The following is a 24,700-nucleotide window of genomic DNA, read 5'->3' on the forward strand; positions in this document are numbered from 1 at the left end:
ACTTTGGCCAGGCTCAGAGGCTGCCACCGTCATCGCAGGGTCTGCCTGGGTTAAGAAGAGACAAAGAGACTCGGCATTGCTGAAACACGAGTGGACCTTGGCTCCCCCTCCCTACCTCGGCGACTCACCGCAACTCCTCAGCCATTGCCAAAGGCAACTCTGATGCAATCTTGAAATACAAAATTTCAAGGCTTCATCACAGAGTCCTGCAATACTTCCTGAGAGCTCACAAGCACAGGAAATCCAGGCCATCAGCTGTTGGTGACAGGGGCTTGGCATACTCTGAGTGGATTCCCTAAAGCACACAAACAACAATGGATGCTTACAATTGCACCAAAACCTGAAACCTGAGCAAGAACAACTGCTTCTGTCCACTGCTCACCTGGCACACAGGGCCTTGACTGCTGCTACCTGCCTGGACCTCCTAAAAATAAAGGCAAAGAACACTGCTGTAACACAGTCACCCTTTAGGCTTCCCCTGCAAATGCAAACAATGACTGACCTGATCATGGCAACACCCTCACCCAAGGACTGGGGCTCTCTGCCACTGACCTGAACTGTCTGTATCTGAAAGGAAGTTAGGACTAGTGTCAAACTGCTGCAGGACAACTTAACAGCACCAAACATGTTATGTCAATCTCCCCATACAATCTAGAGCCCAACTACACCCTGCAAATGACAAATTTCAAGTCCCCAGGACTTGTGCTATTACAGGCTATGCAGCAGGGCAGAGCAGTTGTGGGACAAATACGTGCAGACACCCGTGACACAGGACAGGCAGAGAGAGCTTTTGAGGAGAAGAAAGGACCGAGAGACCCAAAGAACACAGAGTGCACCAGAGACAAGTGACAGGACACACACCAGAACTGCTCTGCCCTGAGCACCTCAGCACTGTGATCAAAACAGACACTTTCCCTTTAGCTGGCCTTAGGAGACACTTCTTGGACATCCCCATCTCCAAAACTGACTCAAAAACCCCTCCTGGGGAGTCCCAACCTGGCACCTCTCTTCCATCCCCTCTGTGGGTTGTAGCTCTCCACTTATCTTGCACATATCTGGGGATGCAAATCCCCATCAGGGGCAGAACGAGGCCTCGTGCCTGTCTGGGAAGTTCCAGTTGTCACCAGGCTGTTATCTCTTGCTCTGCCAAGAGAAAGAAAACCAAACGTCAGTGCACCACCTTAACAGCACATGGGCCAGAACCTGACAATTCTGCTACTCACCGTCTCCCAAGAAGTCTTGGGCCACACACCTCAGGCGCGCTTGGATTCTGACACCGTCATCTCAAGGCACACCTAGGTTAAGGGCAGACAAGGTGACATGGCATTGCTGCAACTTGAGGGTACCCTCGCTCCTCTTCCCTGCCTCACCACAACTCCTTGCCCATTCCTGTGGGTTACCAGGAGGGGACCTTGAAATGCAAAATTGGAAGGCTCTGTCACAGGGTCCTGTAATGCTTCTGGCAAGACCACACGTGCATGAAACCTGGTCCATCAGCCAGTTGGAGACAGAGGTATGAGTACACTGAGTGGATTCCCTAAAGCACACAAACAACAGTGGATGCTTACAGTTCCACCAAAAGCTGAGCAAAAACAACTGCTTTGGTCCACTGCTCACCTGGCACACTTGGCCTTGACTGCTGCTATCTGCCTGGACCACCTAAAAATAAAGGCAAAGAACACTGCTGTAACACGGTTACCATTTAGGCTGCTCCTGCAAGTGCAAACAATGACTGACCTGATCATGGGAAAACCCTCCTCCAGAACTGGGGCTCTCTGCCACAGATTCGAACTGTCTTCATGTGAAAGGAAGTTAGGACTAGTGTCAAATGGCTGCAGGACAACTTAGCATCACCAAACATGTTATGTCAATCTCCCCATACAATCTAGAGCCCAACTACACCCTGCAAATGACAAATTTCAAGTCCCCAGGACTTGTGTTATTACAGGCTATGCAGCAGGGCAGAGCAGCTGTGGGACAAATACGTGCAGACACCTGTGACACAGGACAGGATGTGACAAACCAGGGGACAGGACAGGGAGAGAGAGCTCTTGATGAGAAGAATATCTGCAAGGACCGAGAGACCCAAACAACACAGAGTGCACCAGAGACATGTGACAGGACACTCATCGGAACTGCTCTGCCCTGCATGCCTCAGCACTAAGGTCAAAACAGACACTTTTCGCCTTTAGATGGTCTAAGGAGACACTTCTTGGACGTCCCCAATTCCAAACTGACTGAAAAACCCCTCCTGGGGAGTCCCAACCTGGCACCTCGCTTATCACGCCCCTCGGTGGGTCATAACCCTCCACTTATCTTGCACATATCTGGGGATGCAAATCCCTGTTGGGTGCAGAAGAACGCCATCTCCCTGTCTGGTAAGTTCCAGCTGTCACCTCTTGGTCTGCCAAGGGAAAGAAAACTAAACATCAGTGCACAATCTGAACAGCACATCGGCCAAAACCTGGTAAATCTGCTACTCACCATCCTCCTCAGAATGCCCGGGTTCTTGGCCCTCACACTTTGGGCGTGCTTGGATTCTGACACCGTCATCGCAGGGGACACCTAGGTTAAGTGGAGACAAGGCAACATGGCATTGCTGAAACACGAGTGGAATCTCATTCCCCCCCGACTCACCGCAACACTTTGGCCATTCCCTCAGGGCTACCAGGATGGGACCTTGACATGCAGGATTGGAAGGCTCCATCAGAGGGTCCTGTAATGCTTCCAGCGAGATCACAAGGGCATGAAACCTGGTCCATCAGCCAGTTGGTAACGGAGGTATGCGCACTCAGAGTTGATTCCCTAAAGCACAAAATCAAGAATAAATGCTTAGAATTGCACCAAAAATTGAGACCTGAGCAAAACCAACTGTTCCTGTCCACTGCTCACCTTGGACACTCGGCCTTGACTGCTGCTATCTGTCTGGACCACCTAAAAATAAAGGCAAAGAACACTGCTGTAACACGGTCACCCTTTAGGCTGCCCCTGCAAATGCAAACAATGACTGACCTGATCATGGCAACACCCTCACCCAGGACTGGGGCTCTCTGCCACTGATTGGAGTTGTCAGCATCTTGAAAGGAAGTTAGGACTAGTGTCAAATGGCTGCAGGACAACTTAGCATCACCAAACATATTAAGGCAATCCCCTAATACAATCAAGAGCCCAACTACACCCTGCAAATGACAAATTTCAAGTCCCCAGGACTTGTGCTATTACAGGCTATGCAGCAGGGCAGAGCAGTTGTGGGACAAATACGTGCAGACACCCATGACACAGGACAGGGAGAGAGAGCTTTTGAGGAGAAGAAAGAGCTGAGAGACCCAAAGAACACAGAGTGCACCAGAGACAAGTGACAGGACACACACCAGAACTGCTCTGCCCTGAGCACCTCAGCACTGTGATCAAAACAGACACTTTCCCTTTAGCTGGCCTTAGGAGACACTTCTTGGACATCCCCATCTCCAAAACTGACTCAAAAACCCCTCCTGGGGAGTCCCAACCTGGCACCTCTCTTCCATCCCCTCTGTGGGTTGTAGGTCTCCACTTATCTTGCACATATCTGGGGATGCAAATCCCCATCAGGTGCAGAACGAGGCCTCGTGCCTGTCTGGGAAGTTCCAGTTGTCACCAGGCTGTTATCTCTTGCTCTGCCAAGAGAAAGAAAACCAAACGTCAGTGCACCACCTTAACAGCACATGGGCCAGAACCTGACAATTCTGCTACTCACCGTCTCCCAAGAAGTCTTGGGCCACACACCTCAGGCGCGCTTGGATTCTGACACCGTCATCTCAAGGCACACCTAGGTTAAGGGCAGACAAGGTGACATGGCATTGCTGCAACTTGAGGGTACCCTCGCTCCTCTTCCCTGCCTCACCACAACTCCTTGCCCATTCCTGTGGGTTACCAGGAGGGGACCTTGAAATGCAAAATTGGAAGGCTCTGTCACAGGGTCCTGTAATGCTTCTGGCAAGACCACACGTGCATGAAACCCGGTCCATCAGCCAGTTGGAGACAGAGGTATGAGTACACTGAGTGGATTCCCTAAAGCACACAAACAACAGTGGATGCTTACAGTTCCACCAAAAACTAAAACCTGAGCAAAAACAACTGCTTTGGTCCACTGCTCACCTGGCACACTTGGCCTTGACTGCTGCTATCTGCCTGGACCACCTAAAAATAAAGGCAAAGAACACTGCTGTAACACGGTCACCCTTTAGGCTGCCCCTGCAAATGCAAACAATGACTGACCTGATCATGGCAACACCCTCACTCAGGACTGGGGGCTCTCTGCCACTGATTGGAGTTGTCAGCATCTGAAAGGAAGTTAGGACTAGTATCAAATGGCTGCAGGACAACTTAGCATCACCAAACATGTTATGTCAATCTCCCCATACAATCTAGAGCCCAACTACACCCTGCAAATGACAAATTTCAAGTCCCCAGGACTTGTTCTATTACAGGCTATGCAGCAGGGCAGAGCAGTTGTGGGACAAATACGTGCAGACACCCGTGACACAGGACAGGCAGAGAGAGCTTTTGAGGAGAAGAAAGGACCGAGAGACCCAAAGAACACAGAGTGCACCAGAGACAAGTGACAGGACACACACCAGAACTGCTCTGCCCTGAGCACCTCAGCACTGTGATCAAAACAGACACTTTCCCTTTAGCTGGCCTAAGGGGACACTTCTTGCACATCCCTGCCCCCAAACCTGATCCTAAAGGCCCTCCCAGCACCCCACTTTCACCCCCTCTGCGGGCCTTAGCCCTCCACTTATCTCTCTGGCATCTGGGGATGAGAATCCACGTCGCCTGGCAATGGAGGCTGCCTCGCCTGCGGGGAATGTCCTATGGTCACTGGGCTGTGGTCCCGTGCTCAGCTACAATCGAGAACACCAAACATCACTGCACGATCTCAGCCGCACAGCAGCCACAACTCAGCAATTCTGCTGCTCACCATTATTCTCTTGAGAACGCCGGGCTCCTCGGGCCGCACGCTTCGCCCACGCCCTCCTGGCAGGGTCTGCCTGGCTGAAGAGCAGGCGAGGTGAGGCGGCGTTCCCAAAACTCGAGTGGACCCTGGTCCCCCTCACTAGTAGTTCCCCCACTTACAGCAACTCCTCGGCCGCTCCTGAGGCTCCCTGGTGCCACCTCCAAGTGACAAAGATCAAGGCTTCGTCGCAGAGCCGTGTGCCGCTCCCCGAATTCCCAGGAGAGCGAAGGAGCGGCTCTGCGGCCGCTTGCAGGGGGGACTCGCTGGTACACGAGTGGACTGCCTAACGCACACAAACATGAATGGATACTGAGACTTGCAGCAGAGACACTACAGCTGCAGGCACACAAATTCATAAATAATTAAACTAACAAAACCCCAAAATTCTACCAAAATATTAATTTTATTTACCCAGTATCCAAATTGCCAAATAGATTAACAGAGACACCCTGTCCTATCCCCTCAATAACGCCTCTAAAATCTATGCCAAACAAATCCTGAAAACTAAGAAAACCCTGCCTGTATTGAAATAAAAACAAAAAAAAGTCTTGTAAACGTTATAAATTCATTAACCTAACACATCAGAACCATAAAAATATTAAACCTTTATGAACACCAGTACGCACTACCCTCGTTTCAACGTATAAAAGTAAAGCTATCCCTACTACCAACCTAACACAAATATCACAAAATATAGCAGTAAGAAAAGAAAAAAAATAATCCTCACTATAACTAGAATATAAATTTTTTATTTTAAGCCAAGAAAAATTCATACATTCTAAACAGGAACTTCCTCAAAATCAAGTATTTCAATAAACCCAAAAAACTCTAACATATTTCAAATAACTACAAAAAGGCTAAAAAACATAAAACAATCAAGCAACCCACCACAACTATCTAAAACTATCTACAATAAACCTTCTTTAAAAAAACCCAACAAATACTTCTTACCACCTCAACAATACATCACCAGCGACACCAAACAACTCAAAATACTGTAACTCCCATCCAAAAAATGCTCTATAAACTGAAACACTAAAACTCATCTAAAACACCCACTTACCCTTCAATAACCTCCTCTAACCTACACACAAATCTAAAACCAGTAAGAATTAACTATAAACTATCATACCCTAAAGAACTCCACCATTAAACACTACTGTACCAGACTTACTATAAATCAAAAACCCCAAAACACACCACTGTTAACATCACCAAAACATTTTTCTCCATTCCTCTAACAACCAAATACAAGCCTCGATTTACTTTCACTTGAAAAACATACAATACACCTACAACCAACTGCCCCAAAAATAAAAACACAGTCCTACCATCCAGCATAAATTCATCCAAATGAAACTTCAAAAAAATAAAGCTCCAAAACATCTGTAATAATCCAACATCATTAGATGAAAAGTATAACAAAAATATTCTTCTAAAAGACTATTATACCACAAAAAAGGAAAAAAAAAAAAAAAAAAGCAAAATCAAAAAGCATCAAAGTCCCACCAATTTCATCAAAAACAGCCAGAATGGCTCCACGAGCCAACAAAAAAAACCCCAACCTATAAGAAAATGCCAAACCACCTCAGAAACAAACAATAAAACACAGCCCCTCTTACCATGGTATTATTTTAGTACTATGATTAAAATACACATTCTATACAAAAATGTCCTCTACCCTTCCATCAATGCCACATAAAGCAAATAAATTAACTGTTATCATACAGGACATCCATATAAAAAAAAATCTCAATCGCCCTAAAACCTTAAAAATAATTACAAATTAACCCCAAAATGAAAACTTTAACAAAAGAAACCCAAAAACAAACAACAGAAACTAAAAATACACCACCATAGAACTAACTACCAGCAAAAACAACCCCACACTACACTCTTTTCACTAACAGTTGTCAGTGAGACACATCACAAAAATGAAACAAAAATAAAAAACAGCCCTAGAGAAACCCACAAAACAAATCACAAAACCCACTAGAAAAAGAAGTCCAACCAATTTACTAAACTTCAAACCATACAACAGACCCTGAAAGCTGCTAAAAATTAAAACCGTACCTCTACACTAACTCAAAGAGTAACCAGCATTCTGCTAAGTTAGCTTTAAAAACCAAACTAATAAAGGAGATTAACAAAAACCTAAACCACTAGACAATAAAAAGAGAAGCACCCAGATAAATAACTACCTAAAAAAATCCACTGTATAAATACACAAGTTCCTAAAAAAAAACCACTGATAAAAAGCAACCAACAAATAGATCAAACTGAAACAAAAACCCAAATAAATACAGTAACAACAAAAAAAATTATTCCTAACTCAATAAACCCATAATGCCTCAAACCATCAAAATACAAATACCACCTAGAAATAAACACATCACCAAAAGAGAAATGTAACCACAAACAGTAAGTCCCAAATTACCGGTAACAATAAAACGTCCACAACAATTAAACAAACCAAATGAATAAAACCTCTATAGGAAAATTTAAAAAATGCAATTACCAAGATTAAAAAAAAAACCTCACTAATTCACTACAGCACACTACCTCAAGCCCACCAAAACAAACACAATGCACTCGCGCTAATAAAAGCCTCCACAACCGAATTGAAAAACAACCCTCTACATCATGCTACGACCCATAAAAACCAGCGTAAACCTTTAGAAACGCATCCTTAAAAAACATAAGAACCGATCAAAAAGAAATCCAACAACAACACTCAATCCAAAAAAAACCTTGTCACGAGCACCCGAAGCAAGAACCGTAACAACCAAGAAGCGCCCGGGGCCCTTCTCCTACAGCGACGCCGATCAAAAGCCACCGATCCCAGGAGCTCCTCAGGAGCGCCTCAAAAGCAGCGCAGCGAGGGAGGCTGGAAGATGCGGAGCCGCGCTCCCGGCCCCGGGCGCAGCGCGGCTCCGGCAGGAAAGCGGCTCCTCCGGCAGGCAGAGGCGGCGCCGCGCCGGCAGACCCCCGCCCGCTGCCCCCGGCCCGGCGGGGCCGGCACCGGGCCCGGGGGGCCCCGGCGGCGCCCGAGCCCCGCGCCCGGAGCGGACGGAGCGGCGGCACCGGCCGGCACCGGCGCGGCGCCCGCGCCGCCTCCCCCGCCCGCCGGCCCGGCCAAAGCTCCGCTCGGCTCCGCACGGCTCGCACCGGCGCGGCTCCGGCGGGCCCGCGGCAGCCCAGCCGCGCCCAGCTCCCCTTCCGCCCCGGCCAGCCCCGGCACTGCCGGCAGGGCTCCGCGCCGCACCCTTCGCTGCCGGGCCGGGGGCAGAAGAAGCGCCCCGAATGCAGCGGCACAGCCCGATCCCCGCCCTGCCAGCGCTGCCACGGCTGCAGCTCCCTTCCTCTGAAGGCCCGACTCTGATGCCACGCTCCGGCGCTCACCTCACCCCAACGAGGGCACAGAAACGTAGCCTTCCCTTCAATCGCGTCCCCTAGAAGAGAAGAAAAGAAGCGGCTTGCCTCAAACGATGGCAAAAGGGGGCTTTTTACCTCAGTCCAAACCCCTTAAAAGGGGGGACAACAGGACTGCCCCCTCCAATTCAACCTCAGGAGGACGAAGTTTCAAAGGGAAAGGAGAAAAGTCCCGGCTGCAAAGGCGCACCGGCTCACCTGCTGCTTCTCGGCACAAAGGTTTGTCCCTCGGCTCCTCCTCAGAGCAAGGCTCCACGTATCCAGGTGGGTTTCCAGGTGATCCCCCAGACCCTGCCCGAAGCGCCCGCTGTCCTTCCAGGAGACAGCCCCGGGAGCCCCCCATAAACTCCTCTCCTCCAGCAGCTCCGTGCAAAAGCATTGCGAGGAAAACCCCCTAAATCAGCTGCCGGAGGAGCCGCGCCCTCCTCATCATCCTCACAGCCCACACCTGGGGCTGCTCTGAGCCCTCCTCATCCTCACAGCCCACACCTGGGGCTGCTCTGAGCCCTCCTCATCCTCACAGCTCACACCTGGGGCTGCTCTGAGCCCTCCTCATCCTCACAGCTCACACCGGGGGCTGCTCTGAGCCCTCCTCATCCTCACAGCTCACACCTGCCGCTGTTGCCGCACTCCAACAGCGTCTCTCTGTCTCCAGCACACAGCCCACTTCGCACAGACACAGATCCAACAGAAATCTGCTACGGGTGTCGGCTTTTCTTAATCCGCCTGGGTGCACGGTTAAAACATGTACATGCATTGATGGTCATTGAGAGAAAGCTTTCCCCTGGAGAAAACAGTCCTTTTGCTGGCACACTTTGATACACCTTCGCAAAAAGCAGAAGCAGTAGCGAGTCCTAAGACCCCTGCCGAAGAACCCAGCCCTGTTTGGGACACCCAAAGCAGCAGACCTCGAAAAAGGAGGGGGAAAGTCAAGCTTGGAGGGGAAAAAGAGGACAGAAGTACAGCAGCCTTTAAAAATGCCTGCACGGAGCAATAGTGGGAACCAGTCACATTTCTTCTTTCCTTGCTTTCTTTGATGACATAAATAGGAAGTAAGAACACGTTAAACAAAAGGCAAGAGTTAGGATTTGACAGGTATTCATTTTGGCAAGCTGCATAACAAACGCCTCTTCTGAGACTGAGACGCCTTTTGGGGAATGGCAGAGAACGGAGGGAAAAGGTGCCGGGGAGCCCTTTTTGTTCCCTTCAGCCTCTGCAGCTGCTCCGCTGGTTTCAGGGCACTTGCTTGGTTCGTTCCTAGAGAAAAAGGCTAGGGCATGATTTTCAGAACTACTGCCCGTCCCCAGCCAGCTTCCTACGTTCCTGCACACAAATGAACGGATACAGAGATGGCTCATTTCCAAATGCGTTTAGTTTTAGAATCCTATTCTTTACCAATAGCTGTAAAAACAAAACACTTGCCAGGTTTTAGTGTTATACGCACACCCCTCCCAGGGAATTTTGGGGCAGCTTTGGGTTACTCTGCGGGACGGCACCCAGCGTGGCCCCCTCCCCTCATTCGCCACCCACCCGCTCCCCCACCGCAGTGTGCATCCCTCTCCTGGGGACCTTGGGGTGCCCCAAATGGCATCAGAGCCCCGAGTCTTCAGCCCCTTTTCCTGACCCCCGAAGAAGGCACAGGGGGAGTCCAACTGCCCTGGAGAGCAGCTAAAAGGACTGTTTTCTCCGGGGGAAAGCTTTCTCTCAATGACCATCAATGCACGTACATGTTTTAACCGTGCACCCAGGCGGATTAAGAAAAGCCGACACCCGTAGCAGATTTCTGTTGGATCTGTGTCTGTGCGAAGTGGGCTGTGTGCTGGAGACAGAGAGACGCTGTTGGAGTGCGGCAACAGCGGCAGGTGTGAGCTGTGAGGATGAGGAGGGCTCAGAGCAGCCCCCGGTGTGAGCTGTGAGGATGAAGAGGGCTCAGAGCAGTCCCAGGTGTGGGCTGTGAGGATGATGAGGAGGGCGCGGCTCCTCCGGCAGCTGATTTAGGGGGTTTTCCTCGCAATGCTTTTGCACGGAGCTGCTGGAGGAGAGGAGTTTATGGGGGGCTCCCGGGGTTGTCTCCTGGAAGGACAGCGGGCGCTTCGGGCAGGGTCTGGGGGATCACCTGGAAACACACCTGGATACGTGGAGCCTTGCTCTGAGGAGGAGCCGAGGGACAAACCTTTGTGCCGAGAAGCAGCAGGTGAGTCGGTGCGCCTTTGCAGCCGGGACTTTTCTCCTTTCCCTTTGAAACTTCGTCCTCCTGAGGTTGAATTGGAGGGGGCAGTCCTGTTGTCCCCCCTTTTAAGGGGTTTGGACTGAGGTAAAAAGCCCCCTTTTGCCATCGTTTGAGGCAAGCCGCTTCTTTTCTTCTCTTCTAGGGGACGCGATTGAAGGGAAGGCTACGTTTCTGTGCCCTCGTTGGGGTGAGGTGAGCGCCGGAGGGTGGCATCAGAGTCGGGCCTTCAGAGGAAGGGAGCTGCAGCCGTGGCAGCGCTGGCAGGGCGGGGATCGGGCTGTGCCGCTGCATTCGGGGCGCTTCTTCTGCCCCCGGCCCGGCAGCGAAGGGTGCGGCGCGGAGCCCTGCCGGCAGTGCCGGGGCTGGCCGGGGCGGAAGGGGAGCTGGGCGCGGCTGGGCTGCCGCGGGCCCGCCGGAGCCGCGCCGGTGCGAGCCGTGCGGAGCCGAGCGGAGCTTTGGCCGGGCCGGCGGGCGGGGGAGGCGGCGCGGGCGCCGCGCCGGTGCCGGCCGGTGCCGCCGCTCCGTCCGCTCCGGGCGCGGGGCTCGGGCGCCGCCGGGGCCCCCCGGGCCCGGTGCCGGCCCCGCCGGGCCGGGGGCAGCGGGCGGGGGTCTGCCGGCGCGGCGCCGCCTCTGCCTGCCGGAGGAGCCGCTTTCCTGCCGGAGCCGCGCTGCGCCCGGGGCCGGGAGCGCGGCTCCGCATCTTCCAGCCTCCCTCGCTGCGCTGGGTCTTTAGGGTCTTATCGATGTGTTTTAAGGTTTTTGGAGCAATTCGGAGAGCTCTTAGGAATATGTAGGGATTTTTTTTTTTTTAAAAGGTTCTTTCGGGGCTTTTAGGGGTGTTTTAAAGTAGGGTATTTTTATTGTATTTTAAGGGCGTTCAGAGGCTATTTTTATGTTGTTGTGAAAGTTTTAAGGCGTTTTGAAGATGAGGGATTTTTTAGGGCATTTTTATGGGTTTTTAGGGTCTTTTCATGGCATCGCGGCTGAGGGGCAGCTTGAGGGGCACTGTGGGGCCTTGAGGGTGACAGAGGCTGTGCCTCAGGGGGGAACGGGGGGGGGACAGTGGGTGACACAGAGAGATGCTGAGGGGGGCAGGGGCAGCTGGAGGGTGACACAGAGAAGCTGGGGGCTGAGGGGCAGAGGAGAGGGATTAAGGGTGGCACACAGGAGCTGAGGGGCAGCTGAGAGGGGGCTTGAGGGGCAGGGGGGGGCTCGAGGGTGACAGCCAGAGCCTGAGGGCTGGGGGGCAGAGGGAGGGGTCAGGGGTAAAGGGTGAGGCCTTGAGGGCTGGACAGTCCAGTGGAGATCAGGGCTACAGGGTACATCTTAGGAGGCAAGTTAGGGTACAGGTGCGGCACCCCTCACGCCACCCGTACCTCACCCTAAGCAGCCTTTTCCCTTTTCAGCCCCAACAACAGCAGCACAGCACAGCAAGCCTGACAGCGAGACCACACCGGAAGCCTCCCAGTGGGACAGGGCAGCGACCCTCGCACCAGGACAACGCCGGAACCCTCAGAGGACAACAGGACCCGCTGCTAAAAGGTAGGGATGACATCTGTGGGCTAGAGAGCAACAGGAAGGGGTTTGGAGGCTGAGCAGGCTTCCTTGAGTGTTTTTTTTTTTTTTTTTTTTTTTGCAGGGCTATTAGGAATATTTAGGGGAATTTTGAAGGCTTTCTCTGGTGACTTTTAGAGAATTGTTATACCTTCCTAATGGCTATTTTAGGATTCCTTGGTGCGTTTTTAGGGTAAGGATGAGGGTCTGACAGGATGCCCACTGAAAATGTGGAGTATTACTGGAGTGCTTGGGGAAGGTGCCAGTGGAGGGCCAGTGGGTAAGGTGCCATGATGCTGGTCTGAAGGTTGTGATTTCTGAGCAAAGCAAGGTGGTTGTGGTTAGGGTTATACGGTGGCAGATTTCTCGAGGAGAATTCCAGCACAGAGAAAATCAAGCCCCAAGCTTTGTACTGTCAGTTTGCAACATGTATTCGGCATGAAAAAAAAAACAAAAACCCTGAGTACTTGGGGGTGGGAGATTTGGACTGGGAAAAGGAAACCTGGGACCAGGCAGCCCAGGGAGATTGCAGGGCCCTGGGAATAAATGAGGGATATCTACATGGTGAAAGCAAATTCAGCAGCCCGGGTTCCTGGCGTCAGTTTGTAGGGCTCCCTTGGGGCTGTCAGGGAAGCGCAAGTTTGTGGCGGGGACAACTTCGCTCTGGGGTACATGGGCAAAAACGCCTCTCTCCGTCAAGGTCCCCACGGGCCGCCATCGTGTCGCGGACCCTCTGGACAAGTGCTGCCGCCTTGTGGGCACAGGGCGGTACTGCAGCCCCCCAGCCGGAGCCCGGCCGAAGCGGCGGGAGGGGCGAGGGGCGGGAGCGAGCGGCGAGCGGGGCGGTGTCTGTGAGTGAGGGGAGGGCTGGAGGCGGCTCCGCGGGCCGAGGGCGGCCGGGGCCGGTGCCGGCGGGCGGCGGAGGCGCGGTCGCAGCGCTCCCGGGCCGCGGCCGAGCGGCATCGGAGCAGGGCTGCGCCGCCTTTCCCGGCCCCGCGCCCCTCTCCAGACGCCGGGAGCGGCCGCGTGCCGGAAAATGCCGCCGGGGCGGCGGAGCGGGGCCCTGGCTCTGCCCGCCCCTCCTGCCGCCCTCCCTGGAATGGTTCGAGGCGTTATGGGTTTAGTGAGGTAGGAATAATTATTTTGTTCGTGCTAATTTAAGGGTGGGTTTTTTTGTTGTTGTTGTTTGTTTGTTTGTTCGGTTTTATCTTCTGTTTTGTTGTGTTTTGGGTTTTTTTTTTGGGGGGGAACTAGAAAGATACCTTGTGTTCCTGGAATGTTGCATTCTACCTCTGTTGTTTTCCCAGTTAGTCTGGATCCTCTGCTTACATTTTTTCCTTCGCTTATTAGATGTCGTGGATATGCTGGCTGTTCTGATGGAGGGCAGTGATGGCTTAGATCAAGAAATTGAGTTATCTTTAAATGAAGACGTGATTATCCAAAGAGTTCTCTGCAGTGCTGTTGTCCCTGCTGCATTAGCAGCCAGGAATATGCTGTTGCTTCAGTCTGAAAATGGAACAGGTACTGGGTTTTTTCTTACGTTTTGTGTCATTTCCAGCAGTGGAGTGAAAGTAGGAGAAGATTTTAACGAATTGCATTCATCCATACAGATCTCTTTTGTGGACCCATTTGGGCCAGTTGACTAAATCTGGCATAAAAGATAGCACAGAGATTTTAACTGTTGAAAAACTCTGAGCAGGAAGTGTTCCCACAGTGCAAGAATCCTTTGAGTCAGGGTGCTTAAATACTGTAATTCATAAGTTGTCTAGAGGAGGAGTAGAAGAAAGTTATACTAAGCTACCTTTTCAGGAAGATGAACTAAACCTCATTAGAAGTCTGTATGGACACTCATTCTGCAAATTAAAGGAGCAGGAAGGAAGGCAATTGATGGTGCTTCAATTCTCCATCAGAGGCCTAAGACGAATGTATCTTAACAGATTTCTCTTCTTAATTCAGTTAGTGTATTTTCATTTCCCTGAATGACTCCAGGTAGACAAAGGCACAAGGGAATAGTGGGTTTTGAATTGCCCAGGATACTACAGGTGGAGGTCCTCAGGAGGTGGCACGTGCTTTTTGGCTGTTGCCACAAACCATGGAGCTTTGAGCCATCCCAGGTGCCAGCAGCACCCTGAGCAGTGCTTACCAGCACCTGGCACTGGTAAACGTTCCTGGCACAAAAGATTTTCTCTCTGTGGCCGAGCTGTGTCCGTGCAGGTAGCAGGGACAGCCATGCCATGGTCAGGGTTGCTGCTGCAGCACGTCCCATTCTGTCCTGGTAGGATTCGCTGAGCGCTAGTCACAAGAAGAGTGTCTAAAGTGATTTCTAAGAGAAAAGCTGCAAGGGGTCAAACATGATCTTTCCTGTGGTTTTTGTAGCCAGATCACCGTCGGTTCCCAGCACTGAACCAGGGCAGGGTGTGCCGTAGCTTGGCTCGTCCCTGAACGGGTGCCACCGTGCCTCTCCCTTCTTTACTGCCCAAAGCTTTGTGTCCAGGCACAAGGGGAGTAGAGAAGCTTCCTGCCAGGAGATTGAGAGGCAGCCCGTGTGCTCATTCTTCTGCTCCATGAGCCTTTCCTGGCAGAGACGGGGCTGCATGGCGCTCCCTGCATTTGCAGCACTGGTACTTGCTGATAGCACAGCTTCTTCTCCCATCCTCTTGCTGGCTGCAAGGTCCTGTTACCTTCCCTCATGTTACTTTCTGGCTCTTTTCATCCCTAACTGAATTTAATTTTCCCTTGGGAGTGATCCCTGGGGTTCCGGTGCTTGCCCGTTTCTCTCTGCATGCTATAGAATTTTATTGTTCTGGGAAGACTTAAGTTTCCGCTTAAGCTAACAGGGTGATCAAAAAAATGTGTATAAAATGTCTTAGCTTTGGCCTTCTCTGCAGCAGGTGCACTGCGAAGGGAAAGAATTGTGAAAGGTATGGAGCTGCCTTCTCTGGCATACCACCAAGCCCCCATCCCCAGGCTTCTACTCTCCTGCTCTCTGGTTTCCAGTGCAGAATCAGCTGCCCATGGGTGCAGCATGGTGACAGTGCACTGGTGGCACAACTGCTCTGTGGTGTATTTCTTCCAGAAATAAAAAGGGCTAATTTCTTGTAATTTGCCAAAGAGAGGGGAATGATGGAATGAGTCTCTTGGAGGCATCTTTTCTCCCGTGGTGAGTAGACACTGTTACTTGCCTTCTGTCAGTAATTTCACAGTCTTACCCTTCATTTTGTTGCAGATGCAGAAGAAACAGCTATGTAACAAGGTGCTATGTGACGCGTGCTGTGAAATTCATTAACTTGCCACTACCTGATTATTGCAAGCAATGAAAAGGTAAAGAGATAATTGTGTTAGTAGAGCAGGGCTCAGATCACGTTATTTGATTTAAACCATTATCTGTTGTGAATCTTCTGTTACCAGTGAGCTACACGGCAGTGGCAGCAAAACTTGTGTAGCACACGGGTACGGTGATGTGCCAGATTGTGCCAGCTGTGTGGGCAGCTCTGCCCAGTGCCCCCAGTTATGGCTTTGGCATGATCCCCAAGTGGCTGGCCATGGCTGTGCTTTGGCTGAGAATGGGCATCCACCAAGAAGAAGGTGGAAGCTGTGGTGGGACAAGGCAGGTACCCAGAGAGGGAACGTGCTCTTGAGAGTGGATCCAGAGGCCTCTGGTTTGAAGTCATTAGGCAGAGCCTTGTGCTTTGATGTTTTTCTGATCCACAGGCAAAGCAAAAAGCAAGGGTACTTCCTCTGACAAGAGGAAGAGCCATAATTTAGCCTGGCTGAAATCTGTCAGAAAAGCGCTTTGCGAAATGCAGTTGTACTTGGAGTGGCTGTTGCATACAACAGATGAAATTTTGTTTGAGGAAGAGCTAAGAACTGTCAGCTGCTTGTGCTACTGGACACCAGATATCCCTAAGCCTCCCTCATTGCTAGACAAGAGTCCTCTTGCTGCATGAGCACTGCATAAACACAGTGAAGGCATGGTCTCTGCACTACGGATTGTGCAGCCTGATACATGAGAGTAGATGTATCTGGATGGACAAATGGGGAATGGCAAGAAACAAGGAGAGAAATATCACAAAAGTGATTTTATGACTGTTAAAATAATAATATATCGATGACCTGAGTGGTCAGAAGTCCCCTAGAGGGGCTTCCTTGTTGTCTTGTTGGTTGATTGTTGGGCTCCAAGAAAAAAATACTTCCCTCATTCCTTCTGTAGCACTCATGAGCCTTGTTCAGTTGAAGAGAAGAAAGCCTTGGAACAAGCAGTGAGATATTTCTCTCGTTTCTCCTCTGAACACATGAGAACAGATGTCCAGGCAGTATGAAGTTGATGCAGGTCTGCTAAAGCCCTTGTGTATAAAGGTGGAATTGGGTAATAGTTGCCTTAAAAGCTGTAGAACGTGGTTGTACATAGAGCCATGGAGATAATGTTTAAAAGAGAAGCAAGGAGAAGACTTGCTCCCTGGACATGGCTATGTGATAATATGTGGGTTAAATTAAAGCACTAGCCTGCACTGAGGGGAAAAAAAGAAATTTGTTTTAGTAGTTCCATTGCATGCAGCTGTCTATGGTTGTTGTAAGAATTCTGAACACTGTGAATTTTGCCGGAGTGTGGAGTTGCCATGTCCTTGTCAGGTGATGGATGAGGCAAAGTCAGCCCTTCAGAGCCACTGCTGATGGCTAATGCTAATCCACAGATTGTTTCTGTTTGGGGAGTGCACTGGCTATAAACTCACATTTTGTATGCTAGTATTTCTTTGCTTTCTCTACACGTTGGGTTGCTGATAAAAAGGGTATTGGCTCTAGATCAAAGCAGTTACTTTCGGAGTATTTTGAATTAGCAAAGACTTTTTTATTGAAATGAAAATGTTATGTAGGAATGCGTTGCTTTCAGCTGTGTAATTTGTAATTAATTTTGGGAAGTACCCAAAGTTTTCTAGGCTTTTGCAACAAGCCAAGTGGGCTGCCTCCAGCCCAGGCTTCCAGGGTCCTGGATTCCTAAACTCACGTGTTCTGGGACTCATGGCAGCTCAGCCTCCTCAAGAGTAGTGTCAAGACAGACAGGTGATCTGCTGCTCTCTGGCTCACAGGGATGGATACTGGTGATGAAAATGGTGTTGCTACCAGAAATAGTAAAACTTTAATGTCTGCTCAGTCTATTCGTGTGTATTTCAAAAAAGGAGAGAAAATTCTTGGAGTAGATTCAGTCACCTTGGAAGGGTGCGGCACCTTGGAGGATGCTCATTAGTGATTTCAAAGGGAAGTGTCCCTGGAAGCCAATGTCAGAAATCCTCACAAGTGGGTAACAGCAGTCAGGTTAATGTTTGTGGCTCTTCAAAAGCTTTACTTGGATGTCTCTTCAAAACAGTCTGGATGCACTGAAGGAGGGCTGTGCCTTCCTTTTTTCTTTTTGAGTAGCTGCCTGAAGATAAATATAAGATGGACTTTCTTAAAACATAAATGAGAAAACACCCAAGGCTGGGTGAAAGTCTTGAATGCTCAGACTTAAAAGTCATCAATTCCCCAGCAATGTTAGATGAGCCTAAAGTGTATAGGTCAGCAGCAACTTCAGCAGGCAGCCTAAAAAACACAAGACTCTTGGGTATTAAACATGGCATCTTATTCTTTGGCAGCTCATAGGTGATCTCTGCATGGGGCTGCACATGCCTTTCTCTGCGTGTGTGTATTTGCCTGCAAGTGTAATGTGACAGTCCTAAAGCATTTGTGGATGCAGATAAACTAAGTCCAGCTCAAATGTATTCCATAAACAGCTCTTGAGGTACACTCATCTTTGTGTTGTTTCATTTGTTCAGTTCTTGGAAAGCCACAGGAGCTTATTAGACTGCTCTGGCCTATGCCCAGGGGAGTCACTTAGGTGGGAATTGGACACCTCTAGCCGTAAACCTATAAAAGGAAGAAATGCATACCGTTATTTTTGTTGGGTCTTATTGAATGAACTGGCTGCTCATCTTCTGCAGAATCCTAAGCACTGTATTTAAAGCCTCCGAGTAAGTTCCTTACTTTGAATAATTTAATATCTTTCACTGGTCCTTCTGCTTTTTCTTTTGCAGTCCCATATAAAATGTTTTATGACAGTTTAAAGAAACATCAGTCATTGGATATCTGTAGGTCAGGCAAAGACTAGCCTGCTTTTAGTGTTTTAGTGTATGGTTCTGTCTGGAAAGAAAATTCCCATTGCTGCCTATCCTTGTGCAGCCAAGGCGTTTGAAAAACTCACCAGCTGAACACAAACTATGGCTGGGTGTTTTGTCTTCCTTATCTTTTGTCTGTGCCTCATTGCCACCAGTGAACGGAAGGAGAAGACAGAGCAGCTTCTCACACTGACATAATTTGGCACTTGCTGGAGATGAAAGTGAGTAGAGCAAGATCTTTCTTTCTGAGGCAGTAACAGGGATCTGAAGTGCTGACTTCTGTCAATATGGCAATGGCAAGCTCCTCTGCCTCTCCCTCCAGTGACTGCTGTTGCTATAAGAAAAGCAAGAGGTACAGGCTTTACCAATATGCCAATGCTTTAGGATAAAATGAGGAGAGGAAAAAATAATGTGAGGCAAGGCTCTCGAGGGCTCATAACAGTACAGCCATGAACGATGGGGGTGCATCTGTCCAGCATGTGCGGAAAGGATACCAATACCTAGGGATGAACATGTAATGCATCAGGCACGGCTTCCCATGGTTGTAAACCGGTATAAAAACATTAACCTAACAGGGGTTTTTCTAACTTGGTGTATATAAGAGTGTGTGATGTACCAGTCCTGCTTTTCCCACCTTGTTCTGCCATGAGGTAATGCCTGTTTGCAAACACACCTAATACAGTCTGAGAGGGTTACTGCAAGTGAGTCCAGTGTGAATTCTCAGCCCCCTCCACTGGGCTCAAAGAGCTCTCTCAGAGGGCAAACTGCATTCTTCAAGCTTGTTCCAGGCTGCAAAGGTGTGGCTTCTGTTTCTTCCCAGCCCAGGCACATTTTCTCATTTTGCCTTTGGACTGTGGTAGAGGAACCCCCATGGGAAGGGGGCATGCAGACTTGCAGCAGATCAGGTTAGCTTAGTAAACACAGGCTTCATCAAAGCAAAATGTAGTCCCTTATTGAAGCAGTTTTGGTTCTGTTTTGAATCTATTTCCTAAAGGGTAAAAAATGGCAGAGTTGTTTGCTTGGGATGAAAGTAGCATGAGTCATCAGGGAAAACCAGGAGGAAGTACCCAAAGTTTTCTAGGCAAACAAAGCCTGGCAAATATGGACAAGTGGGCTAGAAGCAGGAGCAGGTACATTAAATTCTCAGTCTTTCCCTTGTTCCCATTTACTTGGATGCAGGGCATTTCATTAGCCAGTTGTCTCTCCACAATGCATCGGTTGCTCTCGTAATCCCTCGCAGTGAGTTTATTCAGCACTTTTATGGGACTTGAATCTCTCAAGTGGAGTCCTCCAGAAATGCTGAGCCCCGTTGGAGCTACTAGAACTTGTGCAAACAGTGTGCCCTGGCTGCAGGGATGGCCAGTGGTCTCCTGGGCTGCGTTAGACAAAGTATTGTCAGCAGGGCAGGGAGGTGGTCCTGCCCCTCTGCTCTGCGCTGCTGAGGCCACGTCTGGAGTGCTGTGTGCAGCTCTGGGCTCCTCGGGACAGGAGAGACACGGACCTCCTTGAGAGAGTCTGACAGAGCACTGTGAAGGTGGTAAAGGGACAGGAGGAAAGACTGAGAGAGCTGAGGCTGTTCAGCATGGAGAAGAGATGTCTCAGGGGGGCGTCTAGTTACAAATACTTGAAGAGAGAATGTAAAAAAGATGGAGCCAAACTCTTCTCAGTGGTGCTGAGTGTCAGTGGTCACAAACTGAAGCAAATGGAGGTCCTCTGAACATCAGGAAGCATTGTCTTTGAGGGTGACTGAGCAGAAGGATTGAGAACTGCATTCACCCAACTGCTAAATAGGGAAGCTGCAACCACACAAGAAGAGCTCTTTGCAAAAGTACCACAGAGATCCATCCTCTCCTCTGTTCAGAGGAATCAATAGCTGAGTTGGTTCTTTATTTCTGGAAGTTAGTTATTTTATCAGTTATTGGCAACCTTCACCTCGATTGTTAAACCATTTCTAGCACAGCTTGTTTATGCTTTAGGGCTACTGCAAAGTCCCATGCAGCAAGTTTTTACATCCCTGTTTGCTAGAAGCACCAGCATATCCTCCAAGAAAGCCTGCACTCAGCATGGCCTATTTCCTTTCTTTGCCTGTGCATTTCTCCTGCTATCGCTGTTAGCAAGAAAATGTTGGATTTAGTTAACTTTTAGGTCTGAAGCTGCATGGCTGTTTCTCTGCATTGCGTTGTCCTTGGTGTCAAGTTAGCAAAAGCTGAGAAGAATCCATTGTCACATTAATACTTGGGTGAGTTTACTCATCAGTTTGTACTGTGTGCATGTGTAAATGGAGGCCAGATGTTGCTACCAAATGGAGTCTAATACTGCTGTATAAATGCGTGTAATACTGGGGCATTTGCCCTGCAGGACTGACATGCTGGAACAAGGCGGGCACTGGGGGTGAGAGAGCCCAGTGCTTCCTCCTCCTCGTGTGCGAGTTCCTGCAGTGCTGTAAGAGCCAGAGCTGTGAGCTTTTCCTTCGAGGGCTGGGCACGGCCACGGCAGATGGAGGCACGGGAGCAGGAGGCTTCAGGACAGGGCTCTGTGGTGCAGGGAGAGCAGCAGCTCCCGAGCAGCTCTGCGCTACAGGAAGGCTCCAGCTCCTGGCAGCACTTGCTGCTCCAAGGACCACTGTGGTCTCGTCCAGAGCATGTGCTGGGTGGGCTCAGACAAGCAAACGGTGCTGTAGAGAGCTGGTGACAACTCCTGAGGCCTCTTCTCCACTAAGTAAGCCATAATGTAACTTCACTGCCATAGGTTTGTCTGTGAGCGGTCTGTGATTTTTGTCTTGAAGATCGGTGCAAATTGGATGATTGGCTGTAGAGTGTGTGCATCTGTCTCTTCTAAGGCTGATGGAGGACTGCAGATCTCCATCCAGAATGTGATCCACAGTGTAACCGGGAGCATATGCTGTGCCATTGGTGATGCATGTGGCATGGACTAGTGGCCCATTTGTCTGCAGCTTGTCCCCATATGATTTCTTGCATGCCCCGAGGCAGGGCTGGTCTGTGTTACTCGAGATCCAGAAGGCTGCGATGCAGTGAGAGTGGCATAACAAGTAGTTCTGACCTGTAAGGGCGCTGGTTCCCAAATGCCTCCCAAGCAAGGCTGCTGCTCTCTCTTTGGCTATGCCAAGCAGCACATCTTGCTGCATATGTGGTCACCACGGTGTCCAGATTGCAGTGCACCAAAAGTCTCCACCACCAGTGCTGGCTGAATAATGTATTTTCACAACAGATATTATTCTGCATCTGCCTTGTGACTTTTAATTTCAATTTTCTCTGGGAGCGTTTGGCCAATGATTGTTATCCGGTATGTGCCAGATTATCACCATTGCCCGAGTGTTTCTTTTTGTCAGATTGAGTTTTCCTTTTCTCCAAGGAATTTGCGGCTTTTAAGCAGAAAATAGTTACATTTCTTAGCTGTTTGCCTGTGTGGTTAAAACAGGGCAATGCATGAGGCCAGGACCTCGCTTTGCTTTCAGAACTGATCCCGTCAATGCTTCCTGGCAGTGTTTCCTTTCGCACAGCACCAGGTCAGGACTGTTTCAGCATTTTGCTGGTAGTCAAGCGTGAGTCCAGCCATCCAGGTTGCCCCTGCTGTCCCCATATGGAGGATGCTCCAGCAGACTGAGGTCAGAGTGTGTTATGTGGCCGTGAGCTGAGCCATACACAGTCACTTCTTGTCTCTGGGCAGAGGACTTTGCTCCTCTGTTCCATTAAGTTACCAAGAGTGATCGTTGCTGAAATTACTCTGTTAAATAATCCAGAAGTTTGCCTTTTCCTCCTTTCTTTCCTGAGTTCAGAAGTTGGTAACCTAAGCACCCAGCCGTGCTGTGCATCCCTTAGTGCTGTGTGTGTTGCTGGCAGGGCCTGGGGCTTGGGTCCGGAAGGTCTGGCTTGTTTGTTCCCCTGGGTCTGGAGGAATACAGATTTTATTTATTTTATTATTTTTGATTTTTTTAATTTAAAAGCTATCCAGCAGTTTGTCAGTTGAAGCAGAAGACAATCCTTTGCACCGATACGTACTCATGTGCACATGCTGATCAGCTGAAGTGTTAGAGCTCAAGGTGAGTGCTCCAGCCTTTAATCAGTGACCAGTCATTGATTTAGCACATCCACAAGTTTCAGGAAGTAGTTCCTCCATTGCATCCAGCTTTTAGAGTACCTTTAGACACTAGAGATACTTTTCAATGTGTAATTGATGAGGTAAATTGATGAGGTCTCTTAATAGCATGTGCTAAAGAGAGATGTGAAAAGCAGCTGAGCAATATTGCCACTTCTGGGGGTTACAGGTGGTGGGTACTATCAGTCAGAACTGGAAAACACAGAACTGTGACCTTTTATAAGTACTGAGCGAAACACTGAGTTACTGCTGGTCAATTAAAAGCAGTTTGGGTGTTTAATAGTTGTTTCTGATGATACTCATACACAGATGAGTGAGGAGCTACTTGAGGCAATGTGTGTGCAGCTGTCCAGCCAGAACTGAAGCAGCCTCTGGTGAAGGTGAATGCAGAGAGGCTTATGTGGCAGAGGAGCTCAGCAGATGACAGGGGGCTTGTCCATAGACTGAAAGAGGAGCCCGGGATGGGTGTGGGCTATTACAAAACAGCAGATGTCACAGGGATTGAGCAAAAGTTTAAAATGGAAGGAATCAGCCATGAGAGAGTGATGGCCAGATGGAAATCCAGCTAAGGCCCTGAAGTGGAATTATGTAAGGCAAACATCAATGAGAATCAGCTGGGGAGCAAGAGCAGCCAGCAGCCAGGCTTGTTTCTGGTCTCTTGCCATAGATGAGACATGCTTTAGGGTGTGCATGATGACTAGAGGCTGTGATAGCTTTAGCTGTAGCTCTTTTGTCTCCAGCCATTGTGAGTGAGTTCTGTGCTTAGTTCTCTGCTCTGGTGCATTGCAGGATTTTTAGGGTAAATATTTTTTCCATCAGTGTAACCCACCAATTGCCAACATCTCGAGGTGGCAGGATGGGGTGGTGAATATGCCATTCTTCTGCTGGTGGCTATCAGAAACTCTTAAGAGGAAAATTTCATCTTTGTTCTACATAGTGCTGTGCTAGCAAGTGCTTTCCAATAGGCTGTAATTCCCAGAGCAGTGGGGCAGGAGCTGCTCCATGATCCAGGAGCAGGCTCCCATGTAGTGGGTTGGATGCAAGGCACCCACCAAAGCCTCTCTTATCACTTGCCGCCACAGCTGGACAGAGGAGAGAAAATACAAAAAAGGGTTGAGATAAGGACCAGGAGAGATCGCTCGTCAAATACTGTCACAGGCGAAAGAGAGTCTTATTAGAGATACTAATTGAATTCATGGCTAAATAGTCAGAGCAGGATAATGAGAAACAACATAAAACCTTAAAAACATCATCTTCCCACACCCTCCTTCCCAGCTCTACCTCCTACCCCATCTGTGCAGGGACACAGGCAATGGAGGTGACAATCAGTTCATCAGGGAAAGCAGTCGCTCCCCTGCTGCTCCTTGGGGTCTCTCCCATGGGAGACAGTTCTCCATGAACTTTTGCAGCATGAGTCCGTCTCGCAGGCAGCAGATCCCTGTGAATTGCTGCAGTGTGAGTCCATCCCACAGGCAACACTCCCCATCACACTGCTGCAGTCTGTGTCCCTCCAGTGGGTGAAAGTCCCTTCAGGCTGCTGCAGCGTGGGCCACCCTACCACGGGTACAGCCTTTCAGGGACAAGCTGCTCCAGCAGGGGCTCCTCCTTCCACAGGCCTCCCACGGGGTCACAGCCTCCTCACAGGCATCCCCCTGCTCTGGCATGGGTCTCCTCCATAGGCTGCAGGTGGATCTTTGCATCCCCATGGATCTCCATGGGCTGCAGGGGCACAGCTGCCTCACCATGGTCGCAGAGCAATCCCAGCTCCTGTGCCTGGAACACCTTCTCCCCCTCCTTCTTCACTGACCTCGGTGTCTGCAGAGTTGTTCCTTTCACGTACTCTCACTCCACTCTCCTCTGGCTGCAATTACAACTGTGCAGAAACTTATTTTTTTCTTTTTTCTGAAACACATGATCACAGAGGCACCACCACCATTTCTCATGGGCTCAGCCTCGTCCTGAAGCACATCCATCTTTGGAGCTGCCAGGGACTGGCTCTGCCAGACATGGAGGAAGCTGCCAGCAGCTTCTTGCAGAAGCCGCCGCTCTGCCCCCCACCCTGCTACCAAAGCTTTGCCTTGCAAACCCAGTACAGTTGTATTTCATTGTTGGTCTGTCTGCACAGGCTATTAATGGTGGGGATCTGCCACCTCTTTGTTCCCCAGTACAAAGGTAAAAAGGATGTCTGCAGCTCCACGTCCAGTTTTTGGGGGTAAGGAGAGGAGT

At 49.8% G+C, this 24,700-nt stretch overlaps 2 long non-coding RNA genes across 2 annotated transcripts in view; one reads left to right on the forward strand and one right to left on the reverse strand.

Annotated features, from left to right (window-relative positions):
• The window catches only part of LOC144248465 (uncharacterized), a 43,589-nt gene extending 29,936 nt beyond the window's left edge, over window positions 1-13,653 (forward strand). Inside the window, exon 3 of the long non-coding RNA XR_013341745.1 lies at window positions 13,563-13,653. This is a non-coding gene — a long non-coding RNA (uncharacterized LOC144248465). The remainder of the gene's footprint in view (window positions 1-13,562) is intronic.
• Window positions 13,654-16,085: 2,432 nt separating this feature from the next.
• LOC144248464 (uncharacterized) overlaps window positions 16,086-24,700 on the reverse strand; it is a 106,941-nt gene continuing 98,326 nt past the window's right edge. The window contains exon 3 of the long non-coding RNA XR_013341744.1: window positions 16,086-16,162. This is a non-coding gene — a long non-coding RNA (uncharacterized LOC144248464). The remainder of the gene's footprint in view (window positions 16,163-24,700) is intronic.

The sequence above is a fragment of the Lonchura striata genome, unplaced genomic scaffold (assembly GCF_046129695.1).
Source record: "Lonchura striata isolate bLonStr1 unplaced genomic scaffold, bLonStr1.mat Scaffold_145, whole genome shotgun sequence".
Classification (NCBI taxonomy): domain Eukaryota; kingdom Metazoa; phylum Chordata; class Aves; order Passeriformes; family Estrildidae; genus Lonchura; species Lonchura striata.